Source organism: Antennarius striatus, chromosome 17 (assembly GCF_040054535.1).
Source record: "Antennarius striatus isolate MH-2024 chromosome 17, ASM4005453v1, whole genome shotgun sequence".
NCBI classification, from domain to species: Eukaryota; Metazoa; Chordata; class Actinopteri; order Lophiiformes; family Antennariidae; genus Antennarius; species Antennarius striatus.
In genome coordinates this window covers 2,222,855-2,238,772 of record NC_090792.1, presented here as the reverse complement: position 1 = coordinate 2,238,772, position 15,918 = coordinate 2,222,855, and the positions used below count along the sequence as shown (strand labels likewise).

Genomic DNA, 15,918 nt, shown 5'->3' with positions numbered 1-15,918 from the left:
GCAAGAGCGTGGTGCAATCGCTGCACATTTTACATGTCAAGCCCACTCTCCGTACACTCCCCCTTTTCTCCAGCGAGCCAGACCGGGCAGGACTCGTGGGCCTCGTCTGAACAGGGCAAAGGCACCAGTGAGGCCTTTCCCCGGCACTCCAACGCAAATTACGCATGGATTGGTCTGCATGGAGGAAGTGGTGGACATTTTTCCTTTGACATGTGGATCAGGGGAGAGCGCGAACGCAGTCCCCCACTACCAGAAATTATGCAGTCGAGATTCCCACATTTGGGGAATTCGCAGGAGTCAGCACAGCCGCAGTGCAATGGCTTAGCCTCGCCTTGGGAGAACCACCTTGCTGATCATGGTATCTCCCCTGCCAGGTAAGTATGAGCTTGAGCTGTCTGAGGCAGCGTGCTGCTTCCCAGACGCACACCCCTGGATCGTGGTGCACGCTTGAAGTGTTGGAGAGTAAAGAATATAACACACACCAGACACTCGTGCAATTGATCAATTGCGCGGCTCAACACTGTTTTGGACGTGTGGGCAACAAGTACTATCCCTGTGGTTTACGTGTCTACTGGTTTATTTCTCCATTCCACAAATGAAGTTTCCAATGATAGCTAGTTTGGAAGCGCTTCCTGTGTCCAAGAGACAGAGAAAAGAGCTCATCAGTCACTCCAATATCAAACAACCACGGGGGCTGTGCGAGCACCGATATCTGGACAGGTTTCCTTTCACGAGCACAACGCAAGCTCAGCAAGAGCGTGGTGCAATCGCTGCACATTTTACATGTCAAGCCCACTCTCCGTACACTCCCCCTTTTCTCCAGCGAGCCAGACCGGGCAGGACTCGTGGGCCTCGTCTGAACAGGGCAAAGGCACCAGTGAGGCCTTTCCCCGGCACTCCAACGCAAATTACGCATGGATTGATCTGCATGGAGGAAGTGGTGGACATTTTTCCTTTGACATGTGGATCAGGGGAGAGCGCGAACGCAGTCCCCCACTACCAGAAATTGTGCAGTCGAGATTCCCACATTTGGGGAATTCGCAGGAGTCAGCACAGCCGCAGTGCAATGGCTTAGCCTCGCCCTGGGAGAACCACCTTGCTGATCATGGTATCTCCCCTGCCAGGTAAGTATGAGCTTGAGCTGTCTGAGGCAGCGTGCTGCTTCCCAGACGCACACCCCTGGATCGTGGTGCACGCTTGAAGTGTTGGAGAGTAAAGAATATAACACACACCAGACACTCGTGCAATTGATCAATTGCGCGGCTCAACACTGTTTTGGACGTGTGGGCAACAAGTACTATCCCTGTGGTTTACGTGTCTACTGGTTTATTTCTCCATTCCACAAATGAAGTTTCCAATGATAGCTAGTTTGGAAGCGCTTCCTGTGTCCAAGAGACAGAGAAAAGAGCTCATCAATCACTCCAATATCAAACAACCACGGGGGCTGTGCGAGCACCGATATCTGGACAGGTTTCCTTTCACGAGCACAACGCAAGCTCAGCAAGAGCGTGGTGCAATCGCTGCACATTTTACATGTCAAGCCCACTCTCCGTACACTCCCCCTTTTCTCCAGCGTGCCAGGCCGGGCAGGACTCGTGGGCCTCGTCTGAACAGGGCAAAGGCACCAGTGAGGCCTTTCCCCGGCACTCCAACGCAAATTACACATGGATTGGTCTGCATGGAGGAAGTGGTGGACATTTTTCCTTTGACATGTGGATCAGGGGAGAGCGCGAACGCAGTCCCCCACTACCAGAAATTATGCAGTCGAGATTCCCACATTTGGGGAATTCGCAGGAGTCAGCACAGCCGCAGTGCAATGGCTTAACCTCGCCCTGGTAGAACCACCTTGCTGATCAAGGTATCTCCCCTGCCAGGTAAGTATGAGCTTGAGCTGTCTGAGGCAGCGTGCTGCTTCCCAGACGCACACCCCTGGATCGTGGTGCACGCTTGAAGTGTTGGAGAGTAAAGAATATAACACACACCAGACACTCGTGCAATTGATCAATTGCGCGGCTCAACACTGTTTTGGACGTGTGGGCAACAAGTACTATCCCTGTGGTTTACGTGTCTACTGGTTTATTTCTCCATTCCACAAATGAAGTTTCCAATGATAGCTAGTTTGGAAGCGCTTCCTGTGTCCAAGAGACAGAGAAAAGAGCTCATCAATCACTCCAATATCAAACAACCACGGGGGCTGTGCGAGCACCGATATCTGGACAGGTTTCCTTTCACGAGCACAACGCAAGCTCAGCAAGAGCGTGGTGCAATCGCTGCACATTTTACATGTCAAGCCCACTCTCCGTACACTCCCCCTTTTCTCCAGCGAGCCAGGCCGGGCAGGACTCGTGGGCCTCGTCTGAACAGGGCAAAGGCACCAGTGAGGCCTTTCCCCGGCACTCCAACGCAAATTACACATGGATTGGTCTGCATGGAGGAAGTGGTGGACATTTTTCCTTTGACATGTGGATCAGGGGAGAGCGCGAACGCAGTCCCCCACTACCAGAAATTATGCAGTCGAGATTCCCACATTTGGGGAATTCGCAGGAGTCAGCACAGCCGCAGTGCAATGGCTTAGCCTCGCCCTGGGAGAACCACCTTGCTGATCATGGTATCTCCCCTGCCAGGTAAGTATGAGCTTGAGCTGTCTGAGGCAGCGTGCTGCTTCCCAGACGCACACCCCTGGATCGTGGTGCACGCTTGAAGTGTTGGAGAGTAAAGAATATAACACACACCAGACACTCGTGCAATTGATCAATTGCGCGGCTCAACACTGTTTTGGACGTGTGGGCAACAAGTACTATCCCTGTGGTTTACGTGTCTACTGGTTTATTTCTCCATTCCACAAATGAAGTTTCCAATGATAGCTAGTTTGGAAGCGCTTCCTGTGTCCAAGAGACAGAGAAAAGAGCTCATCAATCACTCCAATATCAAACAACCACGGGGGCTGTGCGAGCACCGATATCTGGACAGGTTTCCTTTCACGAGCACAACGCAAGCCCAGCAAGAGCGTGGTGCAATCGCTGCACATTTTACATGTCAAGCCCACTCTCCGTACACTCCCCCTTTTCTCCAGCGAGCCAGACCGGGCAGGACTCGTGGGCCTCGTCTGAACAGGGCAAAGGCACCAGTGAGGCCTTTCCCCGGCACTCCAACGCAAATTACGCATGGATTGGTCTGCATGGAGGAAGTGGTGGACATTTTTCCTTTGACATGTGGATCAGGGGAGAGCGCGAACGCAGTCCCCCACTACCAGAAATTGTGCAGTCGAGATTCCCACATTTGGGGAATTCGCAGGAGTCAGCACAGCCGCAGTGCAATGGCTTAGCCTCGCCCTGGGAGAACCACCTTGCTGATCATGGTATCTCCCCTGCCAGGTAAGTATGAGCTTGAGCTGTCTGAGGCAGCGTGCTGCTTCCCAGACGCACACCCCTGGATCGTGGTGCACGCTTGAAGTGTTGGAGAGTAAAGAATATAACACACACCAGACACTCGTGCAATTGATCAATTGCGCGGCTCAACACTGTTTTGGACGTGTGGGCAACAAGTACTATCCCTGTGGTTTACGTGTCTACTGGTTTATTTCTCCATTCCACAAATGAAGTTTCCAATGATAGCTAGTTTGGAAGCGCTTCCTGTGTCCAAGAGACAGAGAAAAGAGCTCATCAATCACTCCAATATCAAACAACCACGGGGGCTGTGCGAGCACCGATATCTGGACAGGTTTCCTTTCACGAGCACAACGCAAGCTCAGCAAGAGCGTGGTGCAATCGCTGCACATTTTACATGTCAAGCCCACTCTCCGTACACTCCCCCTTTTCTCCAGCGTGCCAGGCCGGGCAGGACTCGTGGGCCTCGTCTGAACAGGGCAAAGGCACCAGTGAGGCCTTTCCCCGGCACTCCAACGCAAATTACACATGGATTGGTCTGCATGGAGGAAGTGGTGGACATTTTTCCTTTGACATGTGGATCAGGGGAGAGCGCGAACGCAGTCCCCCACTACCAGAAATTATGCAGTCGAGATTCCCACATTTGGGGAATTCGCAGGAGTCAGCACAGCCGCAGTGCAATGGCTTAACCTCGCCCTGGTAGAACCACCTTGCTGATCAAGGTATCTCCCCTGCCAGGTAAGTATGAGCTTGAGCTGTCTGAGGCAGCGTGCTGCTTCCCAGACGCACACCCCTGGATCGTGGTGCACGCTTGAAGTGTTGGAGAGTAAAGAATATAACACACACCAGACACTCGTGCAATTGATCAATTGCGCGGCTCAACACTGTTTTGGACGTGTGGGCAACAAGTACTATCCCTGTGGTTTACGTGTCTACTGGTTTATTTCTCCATTCCACAAATGAAGTTTCCAATGATAGCTAGTTTGGAAGCGCTTCCTGTGTCCAAGAGACAGAGAAAAGAGCTCATCAATCACTCCAATATCAAACAACCACGGGGGCTGTGCGAGCACCGATATCTGGACAGGTTTCCTTTCACGAGCACAACGCAAGCTCAGCAAGAGCGTGGTGCAATCGCTGCACATTTTACATGTCAAGCCCACTCTCCGTACACTCCCCCTTTTCTCCAGCGAGCCAGGCCGGGCAGGACTCGTGGGCCTCGTCTGAACAGGGCAAAGGCACCAGTGAGGCCTTTCCCCGGCACTCCAACGCAAATTACACATGGATTGGTCTGCATGGAGGAAGTGGTGGACATTTTTCCTTTGACATGTGGATCAGGGGAGAGCGCGAACGCAGTCCCCCACTACCAGAAATTATGCAGTCGAGATTCCCACATTTGGGGAATTCGCAGGAGTCAGCACAGCCGCAGTGCAATGGCTTAGCCTCGCCCTGGGAGAACCACCTTGCTGATCATGGTATCTCCCCTGCCAGGTAAGTATGAGCTTGAGCTGTCTGAGGCAGCGTGCTGCTTCCCAGACGCACACCCCTGGATCGTGGTGCACGCTTGAAGTGTTGGAGAGTAAAGAATATAACACACACCAGACACTCGTGCAATTGATCAATTGCGCGGCTCAACACTGTTTTGGACGTGTGGGCAACAAGTACTATCCCTGTGGTTTACGTGTCTACTGGTTTATTTCTCCATTCCACAAATGAAGTTTCCAATGATAGCTAGTTTGGAAGCGCTTCCTGTGTCCAAGAGACAGAGAAAAGAGCTCATCAATCACTCCAATATCAAACAACCACGGGGGCTGTGCGAGCACCGATATCTGGACAGGTTTCCTTTCACGAGCACAACGCAAGCCCAGCAAGAGCGTGGTGCAATCGCTGCACATTTTACATGTCAAGCCCACTCTCCGTACACTCCCCCTTTTCTCCAGCGAGCCAGACCGGGCAGGACTCGTGGGCCTCGTCTGAACAGGGCAAAGGCACCAGTGAGGCCTTTCCCCGGCACTCCAACGCAAATTACGCATGGATTGGTCTGCATGGAGGAAGTGGTGGACATTTTTCCTTTGACATGTGGATCAGGGGAGAGCGCGAACGCAGTCCCCCACTACCAGAAATTGTGCAGTCGAGATTCCCACATTTGGGGAATTCGCAGGAGTCAGCACAGCCGCAGTGCAATGGCTTAGCCTCGCCCTGGGAGAACCACCTTGCTGATCATGGTATCTCCCCTGCCAGGTAAGTATGAGCTTGAGCTGTCTGAGGCAGCGTGCTGCTTCCCAGACGCACACCCCTGGATCGTGGTGCACGCTTGAAGTGTTGGAGAGTAAAGAATATAACACACACCAGACACTCGTGCAATTGATCAATTGCGCGGCTCAACACTGTTTTGGACGTGTGGGCAACAAGTACTATCCCTGTGGTTTACGTGTCTACTGGTTTATTTCTCCATTCCACAAATGAAGTTTCCAATGATAGCTAGTTTGGAAGCGCTTCCTGTGTCCAAGAGACAGAGAAAAGAGCTCATCAATCACTCCAATATCAAACAACCACGGGGGCTGTGCGAGCACCGATATCTGGACAGGTTTCCTTTCACGAGCACAACGCAAGCTCAGCAAGAGCGTGGTGCAATCGCTGCACATTTTACATGTCAAGCCCACTCTCCGTACACTCCCCCTTTTCTCCAGCGTGCCAGGCCGGGCAGGACTCGTGGGCCTCGTCTGAACAGGGCAAAGGCACCAGTGAGGCCTTTCCCCGGCACTCCAACGCAAATTACACATGGATTGGTCTGCATGGAGGAAGTGGTGGACATTTTTCCTTTGACATGTGGATCAGGGGAGAGCGCGAACGCAGTCCCCCACTACCAGAAATTATGCAGTCGAGATTCCCACATTTGGGGAATTCGCAGGAGTCAGCACAGCCGCAGTGCAATGGCTTAACCTCGCCCTGGTAGAACCACCTTGCTGATCAAGGTATCTCCCCTGCCAGGTAAGTATGAGCTTGAGCTGTCTGAGGCAGCGTGCTGCTTCCCAGACGCACACCCCTGGATCGTGGTGCACGCTTGAAGTGTTGGAGAGTAAAGAATATAACACACACCAGACACTCGTGCAATTGATCAATTGCGCGGCTCAACACTGTTTTGGACGTGTGGGCAACAAGTACTATCCCTGTGGTTTACGTGTCTACTGGTTTATTTCTCCATTCCACAAATGAAGTTTCCAATGATAGCTAGTTTGGAAGCGCTTCCTGTGTCCAAGAGACAGAGAAAAGAGCTCATCAATCACTCCAATATCAAACAACCACGGGGGCTGTGCGAGCACCGATATCTGGACAGGTTTCCTTTCACGAGCACAACGCAAGCTCAGCAAGAGCGTGGTGCAATCGCTGCACATTTTACATGTCAAGCCCACTCTCCGTACACTCCCCCTTTTCTCCAGCGTGCCAGGCCGGGCAGGACTCGTGGGCCTCGTCTGAACAGGGCAAAGGCACCAGTGAGGCCTTTCCCCGGCACTCCAACGCAAATTACACATGGATTGGTCTGCATGGAGGAAGTGGTGGACATTTTTCCTTTGACATGTGGATCAGGGGAGAGCGCGAACGCAGTCCCCCACTACCAGAAATTATGCAGTCGAGATTCCCACATTTGGGGAATTCGCAGGAGTCAGCACAGCCGCAGTGCAATGGCTTAGCCTCGCCCTGGGAGAACCACCTTGCTGATCATGGTATCTCCCCTGCCAGGTAAGTATGAGCTTGAGCTGTCTGAGGCAGCGTGCTGCTTCCCAGACGCACACCCCTGGATCGTGGTGCACGCTTGAAGTGTTGGAGAGTAAAGAATATAACACACACCAGACACTCGTGCAATTGATCAATTGCGCGGCTCAACACTGTTTTGGACGTGTGGGCAACAAGTACTATCCCTGTGGTTTACGTGTCTACTGGTTTATTTCTCCATTCCACAAATGAAGTTTCCAATGATAGCTAGTTTGGAAGCGCTTCCTGTGTCCAAGAGACAGAGAAAAGAGCTCATCAATCACTCCAATATCAAACAACCACGGGGGCTGTGCGAGCACCGATATCTGGACAGGTTTCCTTTCACGAGCACAACGCAAGCTCAGCAAGAGCGTGGTGCAATCGCTGCACATTTTACATGTCAAGCCCACTCTCCGTACACTCCCCCTTTTCTCCAGCGTGCCAGGCCGGGCAGGACTCGTGGGCCTCGTCTGAACAGGGCAAAGGCACCAGTGAGGCCTTTCCCCGGCACTCCAACGCAAATTACACATGGATTGGTCTGCATGGAGGAAGTGGTGGACATTTTTCCTTTGACATGTGGATCAGGGGAGAGCGCGAACGCAGTCCCCCACTACCAGAAATTATGCAGTCGAGATTCCCACATTTGGGGAATTCGCAGGAGTCAGCACAGCCGCAGTGCAATGGCTTAACCTCGCCCTGGTAGAACCACCTTGCTGATCAAGGTATCTCCCCTGCCAGGTAAGTATGAGCTTGAGCTGTCTGAGGCAGCGTGCTGCTTCCCAGACGCACACCCCTGGATCGTGGTGCACGCTTGAAGTGTTGGAGAGTAAAGAATATAACACACACCAGACACTCGTGCAATTGATCAATTGCGCGGCTCAACACTGTTTTGGACGTGTGGGCAACAAGTACTATCCCTGTGGTTTACGTGTCTACTGGTTTATTTCTCCATTCCACAAATGAAGTTTCCAATGATAGCTAGTTTGGAAGCGCTTCCTGTGTCCAAGAGACAGAGAAAAGAGCTCATCAATCACTCCAATATCAAACAACCACGGGGGCTGTGCGAGCACCGATATCTGGACAGGTTTCCTTTCACGAGCACAACGCAAGCTCAGCAAGAGCGTGGTGCAATCGCTGCACATTTTACATGTCAAGCCCACTCTCCGTACACTCCCCCTTTTCTCCAGCGAGCCAGGCCGGGCAGGACTCGTGGGCCTCGTCTGAACAGGGCAAAGGCACCAGTGAGGCCTTTCCCCGGCACTCCAACGCAAATTACACATGGATTGGTCTGCATGGAGGAAGTGGTGGACATTTTTCCTTTGACATGTGGATCAGGGGAGAGCGCGAACGCAGTCCCCCACTACCAGAAATTGTGCAGTCGAGATTCCCACATTTGGGGAATTCGCAGGAGTCAGCACAGCCGCAGTGCAATGGCTTAGCCTCGCCCTGGGAGAACCACCTTGCTGATCATGGTATCTCCCCTGCCAGGTAAGTATGAGCTTGAGCTGTCTGAGGCAGCGTGCTGCTTCCCAGACGCACACCCCTGGATCGTGGTGCACGCTTGAAGTGTTGGAGAGTAAAGAATATAACACACACCAGACACTCGTGCAATTGATCAATTGCGCGGCTCAACACTGTTTTGGACGTGTGGGCAACAAGTACTATCCCTGTGGTTTACGTGTCTACTGGTTTATTTCTCCATTCCACAAATGAAGTTTCCAATGATAGCTAGTTTGGAAGCGCTTCCTGTGTCCAAGAGACAGAGAAAAGAGCTCATCAATCACTCCAATATCAAACAACCACGGGGGCTGTGCGAGCACCGATATCTGGACAGGTTTCCTTTCACGAGCACAACGCAAGCTCAGCAAGAGCGTGGTGCAATCGCTGCACATTTTACATGTCAAGCCCACTCTCCGTACACTCCCCCTTTTCTCCAGCGAGCCAGGCCGGGCAGGACTCGTGGGCCTCGTCTGAACAGGGCAAAGGCACCAGTGAGGCCTTTCCCCGGCACTCCAACGCAAATTACACATGGATTGGTCTGCATGGAGGAAGTGGTGGACATTTTTCCTTTGACATGTGGATCAGGGGAGAGCGCGAACGCAGTCCCCCACTACCAGAAATTATGCAGTCGAGATTCCCACATTTGGGGAATTCGCAGGAGTCAGCACAGCCGCAGTGCAATGGCTTAGCCTCGCCCTGGGAGAACCACCTTGCTGATCATGGTATCTCCCCTGCCAGGTAAGTATGAGCTTGAGCTGTCTGAGGCAGCGTGCTGCTTCCCAGACGCACACCCCTGGATCGTGGTGCACGCTTGAAGTGTTGGAGAGTAAAGAATATAACACACACCAGACACTCGTGCAATTGATCAATTGCGCGGCTCAACACTGTTTTGGACGTGTGGGCAACAAGTACTATCCCTGTGGTTTACGTGTCTACTGGTTTATTTCTCCATTCCACAAATGAAGTTTCCAATGATAGCTAGTTTGGAAGCGCTTCCTGTGTCCAAGAGACAGAGAAAAGAGCTCATCAATCACTCCAATATCAAACAACCACGGGGGCTGTGCGAGCACCGATATCTGGACAGGTTTCCTTTCACGAGCACAACGCAAGCCCAGCAAGAGCGTGGTGCAATCGCTGCACATTTTACATGTCAAGCCCACTCTCCGTACACTCCCCCTTTTCTCCAGCGAGCCAGACCGGGCAGGACTCGTGGGCCTCGTCTGAACAGGGCAAAGGCACCAGTGAGGCCTTTCCCCGGCACTCCAACGCAAATTACGCATGGATTGGTCTGCATGGAGGAAGTGGTGGACATTTTTCCTTTGACATGTGGATCAGGGGAGAGCGCGAACGCAGTCCCCCACTACCAGAAATTGTGCAGTCGAGATTCCCACATTTGGGGAATTCGCAGGAGTCAGCACAGCCGCAGTGCAATGGCTTAGCCTCGCCCTGGGAGAACCACCTTGCTGATCATGGTATCTCCCCTGCCAGGTAAGTATGAGCTTGAGCTGTCTGAGGCAGCGTGCTGCTTCCCAGACGCACACCCCTGGATCGTGGTGCACGCTTGAAGTGTTGGAGAGTAAAGAATATAACACACACCAGACACTCGTGCAATTGATCAATTGCGCGGCTCAACACTGTTTTGGACGTGTGGGCAACAAGTACTATCCCTGTGGTTTACGTGTCTACTGGTTTATTTCTCCATTCCACAAATGAAGTTTCCAATGATAGCTAGTTTGGAAGCGCTTCCTGTGTCCAAGAGACAGAGAAAAGAGCTCATCAATCACTCCAATATCAAACAACCACGGGGGCTGTGCGAGCACCGATATCTGGACAGGTTTCCTTTCACGAGCACAACGCAAGCTCAGCAAGAGCGTGGTGCAATCGCTGCACATTTTACATGTCAAGCCCACTCTCCGTACACTCCCCCTTTTCTCCAGCGTGCCAGGCCGGGCAGGACTCGTGGGCCTCGTCTGAACAGGGCAAAGGCACCAGTGAGGCCTTTCCCCGGCACTCCAACGCAAATTACACATGGATTGGTCTGCATGGAGGAAGTGGTGGACATTTTTCCTTTGACATGTGGATCAGGGGAGAGCGCGAACGCAGTCCCCCACTACCAGAAATTATGCAGTCGAGATTCCCACATTTGGGGAATTCGCAGGAGTCAGCACAGCCGCAGTGCAATGGCTTAACCTCGCCCTGGTAGAACCACCTTGCTGATCAAGGTATCTCCCCTGCCAGGTAAGTATGAGCTTGAGCTGTCTGAGGCAGCGTGCTGCTTCCCAGACGCACACCCCTGGATCGTGGTGCACGCTTGAAGTGTTGGAGAGTAAAGAATATAACACACACCAGACACTCGTGCAATTGATCAATTGCGCGGCTCAACACTGTTTTGGACGTGTGGGCAACAAGTACTATCCCTGTGGTTTACGTGTCTACTGGTTTATTTCTCCATTCCACAAATGAAGTTTCCAATGATAGCTAGTTTGGAAGCGCTTCCTGTGTCCAAGAGACAGAGAAAAGAGCTCATCAATCACTCCAATATCAAACAACCACGGGGGCTGTGCGAGCACCGATATCTGGACAGGTTTCCTTTCACGAGCACAACGCAAGCTCAGCAAGAGCGTGGTGCAATCGCTGCACATTTTACATGTCAAGCCCACTCTCCGTACACTCCCCCTTTTCTCCAGCGAGCCAGGCCGGGCAGGACTCGTGGGCCTCGTCTGAACAGGGCAAAGGCACCAGTGAGGCCTTTCCCCGGCACTCCAACGCAAATTACACATGGATTGGTCTGCATGGAGGAAGTGGTGGACATTTTTCCTTTGACATGTGGATCAGGGGAGAGCGCGAACGCAGTCCCCCACTACCAGAAATTGTGCAGTCGAGATTCCCACATTTGGGGAATTCGCAGGAGTCAGCACAGCCGCAGTGCAATGGCTTAGCCTCGCCCTGGGAGAACCACCTTGCTGATCATGGTATCTCCCCTGCCAGGTAAGTATGAGCTTGAGCTGTCTGAGGCAGCGTGCTGCTTCCCAGACGCACACCCCTGGATCGTGGTGCACGCTTGAAGTGTTGGAGAGTAAAGAATATAACACACACCAGACACTCGTGCAATTGATCAATTGCGCGGCTCAACACTGTTTTGGACGTGTGGGCAACAAGTACTATCCCTGTGGTTTACGTGTCTACTGGTTTATTTCTCCATTCCACAAATGAAGTTTCCAATGATAGCTAGTTTGGAAGCGCTTCCTGTGTCCAAGAGACAGAGAAAAGAGCTCATCAATCACTCCAATATCAAACAACCACGGGGGCTGTGCGAGCACCGATATCTGGACAGGTTTCCTTTCACGAGCACAACGCAAGCTCAGCAAGAGCGTGGTGCAATCGCTGCACATTTTACATGTCAAGCCCACTCTCCGTACACTCCCCCTTTTCTCCAGCGAGCCAGGCCGGGCAGGACTCGTGGGCCTCGTCTGAACAGGGCAAAGGCACCAGTGAGGCCTTTCCCCGGCACTCCAACGCAAATTACACATGGATTGGTCTGCATGGAGGAAGTGGTGGACATTTTTCCTTTGACATGTGGATCAGGGGAGAGCGCGAACGCAGTCCCCCACTACCAGAAATTATGCAGTCGAGATTCCCACATTTGGGGAATTCGCAGGAGTCAGCACAGCCGCAGTGCAATGGCTTAGCCTCGCCCTGGGAGAACCACCTTGCTGATCATGGTATCTCCCCTGCCAGGTAAGTATGAGCTTGAGCTGTCTGAGGCAGCGTGCTGCTTCCCAGACGCACACCCCTGGATCGTGGTGCACGCTTGAAGTGTTGGAGAGTAAAGAATATAACACACACCAGACACTCGTGCAATTGATCAATTGCGCGGCTCAACACTGTTTTGGACGTGTGGGCAACAAGTACTATCCCTGTGGTTTACGTGTCTACTGGTTTATTTCTCCATTCCACAAATGAAGTTTCCAATGATAGCTAGTTTGGAAGCGCTTCCTGTGTCCAAGAGACAGAGAAAAGAGCTCATCAATCACTCCAATATCAAACAACCACGGGGGCTGTGCGAGCACCGATATCTGGACAGGTTTCCTTTCACGAGCACAACGCAAGCCCAGCAAGAGCGTGGTGCAATCGCTGCACATTTTACATGTCAAGCCCACTCTCCGTACACTCCCCCTTTTCTCCAGCGAGCCAGACCGGGCAGGACTCGTGGGCCTCGTCTGAACAGGGCAAAGGCACCAGTGAGGCCTTTCCCCGGCACTCCAACGCAAATTACGCATGGATTGGTCTGCATGGAGGAAGTGGTGGACATTTTTCCTTTGACATGTGGATCAGGGGAGAGCGCGAACGCAGTCCCCCACTACCAGAAATTGTGCAGTCGAGATTCCCACATTTGGGGAATTCGCAGGAGTCAGCACAGCCGCAGTGCAATGGCTTAGCCTCGCCCTGGGAGAACCACCTTGCTGATCATGGTATCTCCCCTGCCAGGTAAGTATGAGCTTGAGCTGTCTGAGGCAGCGTGCTGCTTCCCAGACGCACACCCCTGGATCGTGGTGCACGCTTGAAGTGTTGGAGAGTAAAGAATATAACACACACCAGACACTCGTGCAATTGATCAATTGCGCGGCTCAACACTGTTTTGGACGTGTGGGCAACAAGTACTATCCCTGTGGTTTACGTGTCTACTGGTTTATTTCTCCATTCCACAAATGAAGTTTCCAATGATAGCTAGTTTGGAAGCGCTTCCTGTGTCCAAGAGACAGAGAAAAGAGCTCATCAATCACTCCAATATCAAACAACCACGGGGGCTGTGCGAGCACCGATATCTGGACAGGTTTCCTTTCACGAGCACAACGCAAGCTCAGCAAGAGCGTGGTGCAATCGCTGCACATTTTACATGTCAAGCCCACTCTCCGTACACTCCCCCTTTTCTCCAGCGTGCCAGGCCGGGCAGGACTCGTGGGCCTCGTCTGAACAGGGCAAAGGCACCAGTGAGGCCTTTCCCCGGCACTCCAACGCAAATTACACATGGATTGGTCTGCATGGAGGAAGTGGTGGACATTTTTCCTTTGACATGTGGATCAGGGGAGAGCGCGAACGCAGTCCCCCACTACCAGAAATTATGCAGTCGAGATTCCCACATTTGGGGAATTCGCAGGAGTCAGCACAGCCGCAGTGCAATGGCTTAACCTCGCCCTGGTAGAACCACCTTGCTGATCAAGGTATCTCCCCTGCCAGGTAAGTATGAGCTTGAGCTGTCTGAGGCAGCGTGCTGCTTCCCAGACGCACACCCCTGGATCGTGGTGCACGCTTGAAGTGTTGGAGAGTAAAGAATATAACACACACCAGACACTCGTGCAATTGATCAATTGCGCGGCTCAACACTGTTTTGGACGTGTGGGCAACAAGTACTATCCCTGTGGTTTACGTGTCTACTGGTTTATTTCTCCATTCCACAAATGAAGTTTCCAATGATAATTAGTTTGGAAGCGCTTCCTGTGTCCAAGAGACAGAGAAAAGAGCTCATCAATCACTCCAATATCAAACAACCACGGGGGCTGTGCGAGCACCGATATCTGGACAGGTTTCCTTTCACGAGCACAACGCAAGCTCAGCAAGAGCGTGGTGCAATCGCTGCACATTTTACATGTCAAGCCCACTCTCCGTACACTCCCCCTTTTCTCCAGCGAGCCAGGCCGGGCAGGACTCGTGGGCCTCGTCTGAACAGGGCAAAGGCACCAGTGAGGCCTTTCCCCGGCACTCCAACGCAAATTACGCATGGATTGGTCTGCATGGAGGAAGTGGTGGATATTTTTCCTTTGACATGTGGATCAGGGGAGAGCGCGAACGCAGTCCCCCACTACCAGAAATTATGCAGTCGAGATTCCCACATTTGGGGAATTCGCAGGAGTCAGCACAGCCGCAGTGCAATGGCTTAGCCTCGCCCTGGGAGAACCACCTTGCTGATCATGGTATCTCCCCTGCCAGGTAAGTATGAGCTTGAGCTGTCTGAGGCAGCGTGCTGCTTCCCAGACGCACACCCCTGGATCGTGGTGCACGCTTGAAGTGTTGGAGAGTAAAGAATATAACACACACCAGACACTCGTGCAATTGATCAATTGCGCGGCTCAACACTGTTTTGGACGTGTGGGCAACAAGTACTATCCCTGTGGTTTACGTGTCTACTGGTTTATTTCTCCATTCCACAAATGAAGTTTCCAATGATAGCTAGTTTGGAAGCGCTTCCTGTGTCCAAGAGACAGAGAAAAGAGCTCATCAATCACTCCAATATCAAACAACCACGGGGGCTGTGCGAGCACCGATATCTGGACAGGTTTCCTTTCACGAGCACAACGCAAGCTCAGCAAGAGCGTGGTGCAATCGCTGCACATTTTACATGTCAAGCCCACTCTCCGTACACTCCCCCTTTTCTCCAGCGAGCCAGGCCGGGCAGGACTCGTGGGCCTCGTCTGAACAGGGCAAAGGCACCAGTGAGGCCTTTCCCCGGCACTCCAACGCAAATTACACATGGATTGGTCTGCATGGAGGAAGTGGTGGACATTTTTCCTTTGACATGTGGATCAGGGGAGAGCGCGAACGCAGTCCCCCACTACCAGAAATTATGCAGTCGAGATTCTCACATTTGGGGAATTCGCAGGAGTCAGCACAGCCGCAGTGCAATGGCTTAGCCTCGCCCTGGGAGAACCACCTTGCTGATCATGGTATCTCCCCTGCCAGGTAAGTATGAGCTTGAGCTGTCTGAGGCAGCGTGCTGCTTCCCAGACGCACACCCCTGGATCGTGGTGCACGCTTGAAGTGTTGGAGAGTAAAGAATATAACACACACCAGACACTCGTGCAATTGATCAATTGCGCGGCTCAACACTGTTTTGGACGTGTGGGCAACAAGTACTATCCCTGTGGTTTACGTGTCTACTGGTTTATTTCTCCATTCCACAAATGAAGTTTCCAATGATAGCTAGTTTGGAAGCGCTTCCTGTGTCCAAGAGACAGAGAAAAGAGCTCATCAATCACTCCAATATCAAACAACCACGGGGGCTGTGCGAGCACCGATATCTGGACAGGTTTCCTTTCACGAGCACAACGCAAGCTCAGCAAGAGCGTGGTGCAATCGCTGCACATTTTACATGTCAAGCCCACTCTCCGTACACTCCCCCTTTTCTCCAGCGAGCCAGGCCGGGCAGGACTCGTGGGCCTCGTCTGAACAGGGCAAAGGCACCAGTGAGGCCTTTCCCCGGCACTCCAACGCAAATTACGCATGG

At 52.4% G+C, this 15,918-nt stretch overlaps 21 non-coding genes across 21 annotated transcripts; all 21 read right to left on the bottom strand.

Moving 5' to 3' along the window:
- Positions 1–218: 218 nt before the first annotated feature.
- Positions 219–382, bottom strand: LOC137611557 (U1 spliceosomal RNA). Its single transcript, XR_011038699.1, has one exon. It is a non-coding gene; the product is annotated as a U1 spliceosomal RNA (small nuclear RNA).
- Positions 383–968: 586 nt separating this feature from the next.
- LOC137611545 (U1 spliceosomal RNA) lies at positions 969–1,132 on the bottom strand. The gene has a single exon (XR_011038687.1). It is a non-coding gene; the product is annotated as a U1 spliceosomal RNA (small nuclear RNA).
- A 586-nt stretch (positions 1,133–1,718) lies between these two features.
- LOC137611581 (U1 spliceosomal RNA) lies at positions 1,719–1,882 on the bottom strand. The gene has a single exon (XR_011038721.1). It is a non-coding gene; the product is annotated as a U1 spliceosomal RNA (small nuclear RNA).
- A 586-nt stretch (positions 1,883–2,468) lies between these two features.
- Positions 2,469–2,632, bottom strand: LOC137611631 (U1 spliceosomal RNA). The gene has a single exon (XR_011038773.1). It is a non-coding gene; the product is annotated as a U1 spliceosomal RNA (small nuclear RNA).
- A 586-nt stretch (positions 2,633–3,218) lies between these two features.
- LOC137611542 (U1 spliceosomal RNA) lies at positions 3,219–3,382 on the bottom strand. The gene has a single exon (XR_011038685.1). It is a non-coding gene; the product is annotated as a U1 spliceosomal RNA (small nuclear RNA).
- A 586-nt stretch (positions 3,383–3,968) lies between these two features.
- LOC137611580 (U1 spliceosomal RNA) lies at positions 3,969–4,132 on the bottom strand. The gene has a single exon (XR_011038720.1). It is a non-coding gene; the product is annotated as a U1 spliceosomal RNA (small nuclear RNA).
- A 586-nt stretch (positions 4,133–4,718) lies between these two features.
- LOC137611630 (U1 spliceosomal RNA) lies at positions 4,719–4,882 on the bottom strand. The gene has a single exon (XR_011038772.1). It is a non-coding gene; the product is annotated as a U1 spliceosomal RNA (small nuclear RNA).
- Positions 4,883–5,468: 586 nt separating this feature from the next.
- LOC137611541 (U1 spliceosomal RNA) lies at positions 5,469–5,632 on the bottom strand. Its single transcript, XR_011038684.1, has one exon. It is a non-coding gene; the product is annotated as a U1 spliceosomal RNA (small nuclear RNA).
- Positions 5,633–6,218: 586 nt separating this feature from the next.
- Positions 6,219–6,382, bottom strand: LOC137611578 (U1 spliceosomal RNA). Its single transcript, XR_011038718.1, has one exon. It is a non-coding gene; the product is annotated as a U1 spliceosomal RNA (small nuclear RNA).
- A 586-nt stretch (positions 6,383–6,968) lies between these two features.
- On the bottom strand, positions 6,969–7,132 carry LOC137611629 (U1 spliceosomal RNA). Its single transcript, XR_011038771.1, has one exon. It is a non-coding gene; the product is annotated as a U1 spliceosomal RNA (small nuclear RNA).
- A 586-nt stretch (positions 7,133–7,718) lies between these two features.
- On the bottom strand, positions 7,719–7,882 carry LOC137611577 (U1 spliceosomal RNA). Its single transcript, XR_011038717.1, has one exon. It is a non-coding gene; the product is annotated as a U1 spliceosomal RNA (small nuclear RNA).
- A 586-nt stretch (positions 7,883–8,468) lies between these two features.
- LOC137611540 (U1 spliceosomal RNA) lies at positions 8,469–8,632 on the bottom strand. The gene has a single exon (XR_011038683.1). It is a non-coding gene; the product is annotated as a U1 spliceosomal RNA (small nuclear RNA).
- Positions 8,633–9,218: 586 nt separating this feature from the next.
- LOC137611628 (U1 spliceosomal RNA) lies at positions 9,219–9,382 on the bottom strand. The gene has a single exon (XR_011038770.1). It is a non-coding gene; the product is annotated as a U1 spliceosomal RNA (small nuclear RNA).
- Positions 9,383–9,968: 586 nt separating this feature from the next.
- LOC137611539 (U1 spliceosomal RNA) lies at positions 9,969–10,132 on the bottom strand. The gene has a single exon (XR_011038682.1). It is a non-coding gene; the product is annotated as a U1 spliceosomal RNA (small nuclear RNA).
- A 586-nt stretch (positions 10,133–10,718) lies between these two features.
- On the bottom strand, positions 10,719–10,882 carry LOC137611575 (U1 spliceosomal RNA). Its single transcript, XR_011038716.1, has one exon. It is a non-coding gene; the product is annotated as a U1 spliceosomal RNA (small nuclear RNA).
- Positions 10,883–11,468: 586 nt separating this feature from the next.
- On the bottom strand, positions 11,469–11,632 carry LOC137611538 (U1 spliceosomal RNA). The gene has a single exon (XR_011038681.1). It is a non-coding gene; the product is annotated as a U1 spliceosomal RNA (small nuclear RNA).
- A 586-nt stretch (positions 11,633–12,218) lies between these two features.
- On the bottom strand, positions 12,219–12,382 carry LOC137611626 (U1 spliceosomal RNA). Its single transcript, XR_011038769.1, has one exon. It is a non-coding gene; the product is annotated as a U1 spliceosomal RNA (small nuclear RNA).
- Positions 12,383–12,968: 586 nt separating this feature from the next.
- On the bottom strand, positions 12,969–13,132 carry LOC137611537 (U1 spliceosomal RNA). The gene has a single exon (XR_011038680.1). It is a non-coding gene; the product is annotated as a U1 spliceosomal RNA (small nuclear RNA).
- A 586-nt stretch (positions 13,133–13,718) lies between these two features.
- LOC137611574 (U1 spliceosomal RNA) lies at positions 13,719–13,882 on the bottom strand. The gene has a single exon (XR_011038715.1). It is a non-coding gene; the product is annotated as a U1 spliceosomal RNA (small nuclear RNA).
- Positions 13,883–14,468: 586 nt separating this feature from the next.
- On the bottom strand, positions 14,469–14,632 carry LOC137611625 (U1 spliceosomal RNA). The gene has a single exon (XR_011038768.1). It is a non-coding gene; the product is annotated as a U1 spliceosomal RNA (small nuclear RNA).
- A 586-nt stretch (positions 14,633–15,218) lies between these two features.
- Positions 15,219–15,382, bottom strand: LOC137611553 (U1 spliceosomal RNA). Its single transcript, XR_011038695.1, has one exon. It is a non-coding gene; the product is annotated as a U1 spliceosomal RNA (small nuclear RNA).
- Positions 15,383–15,918: the final 536 nt, after the last annotated feature.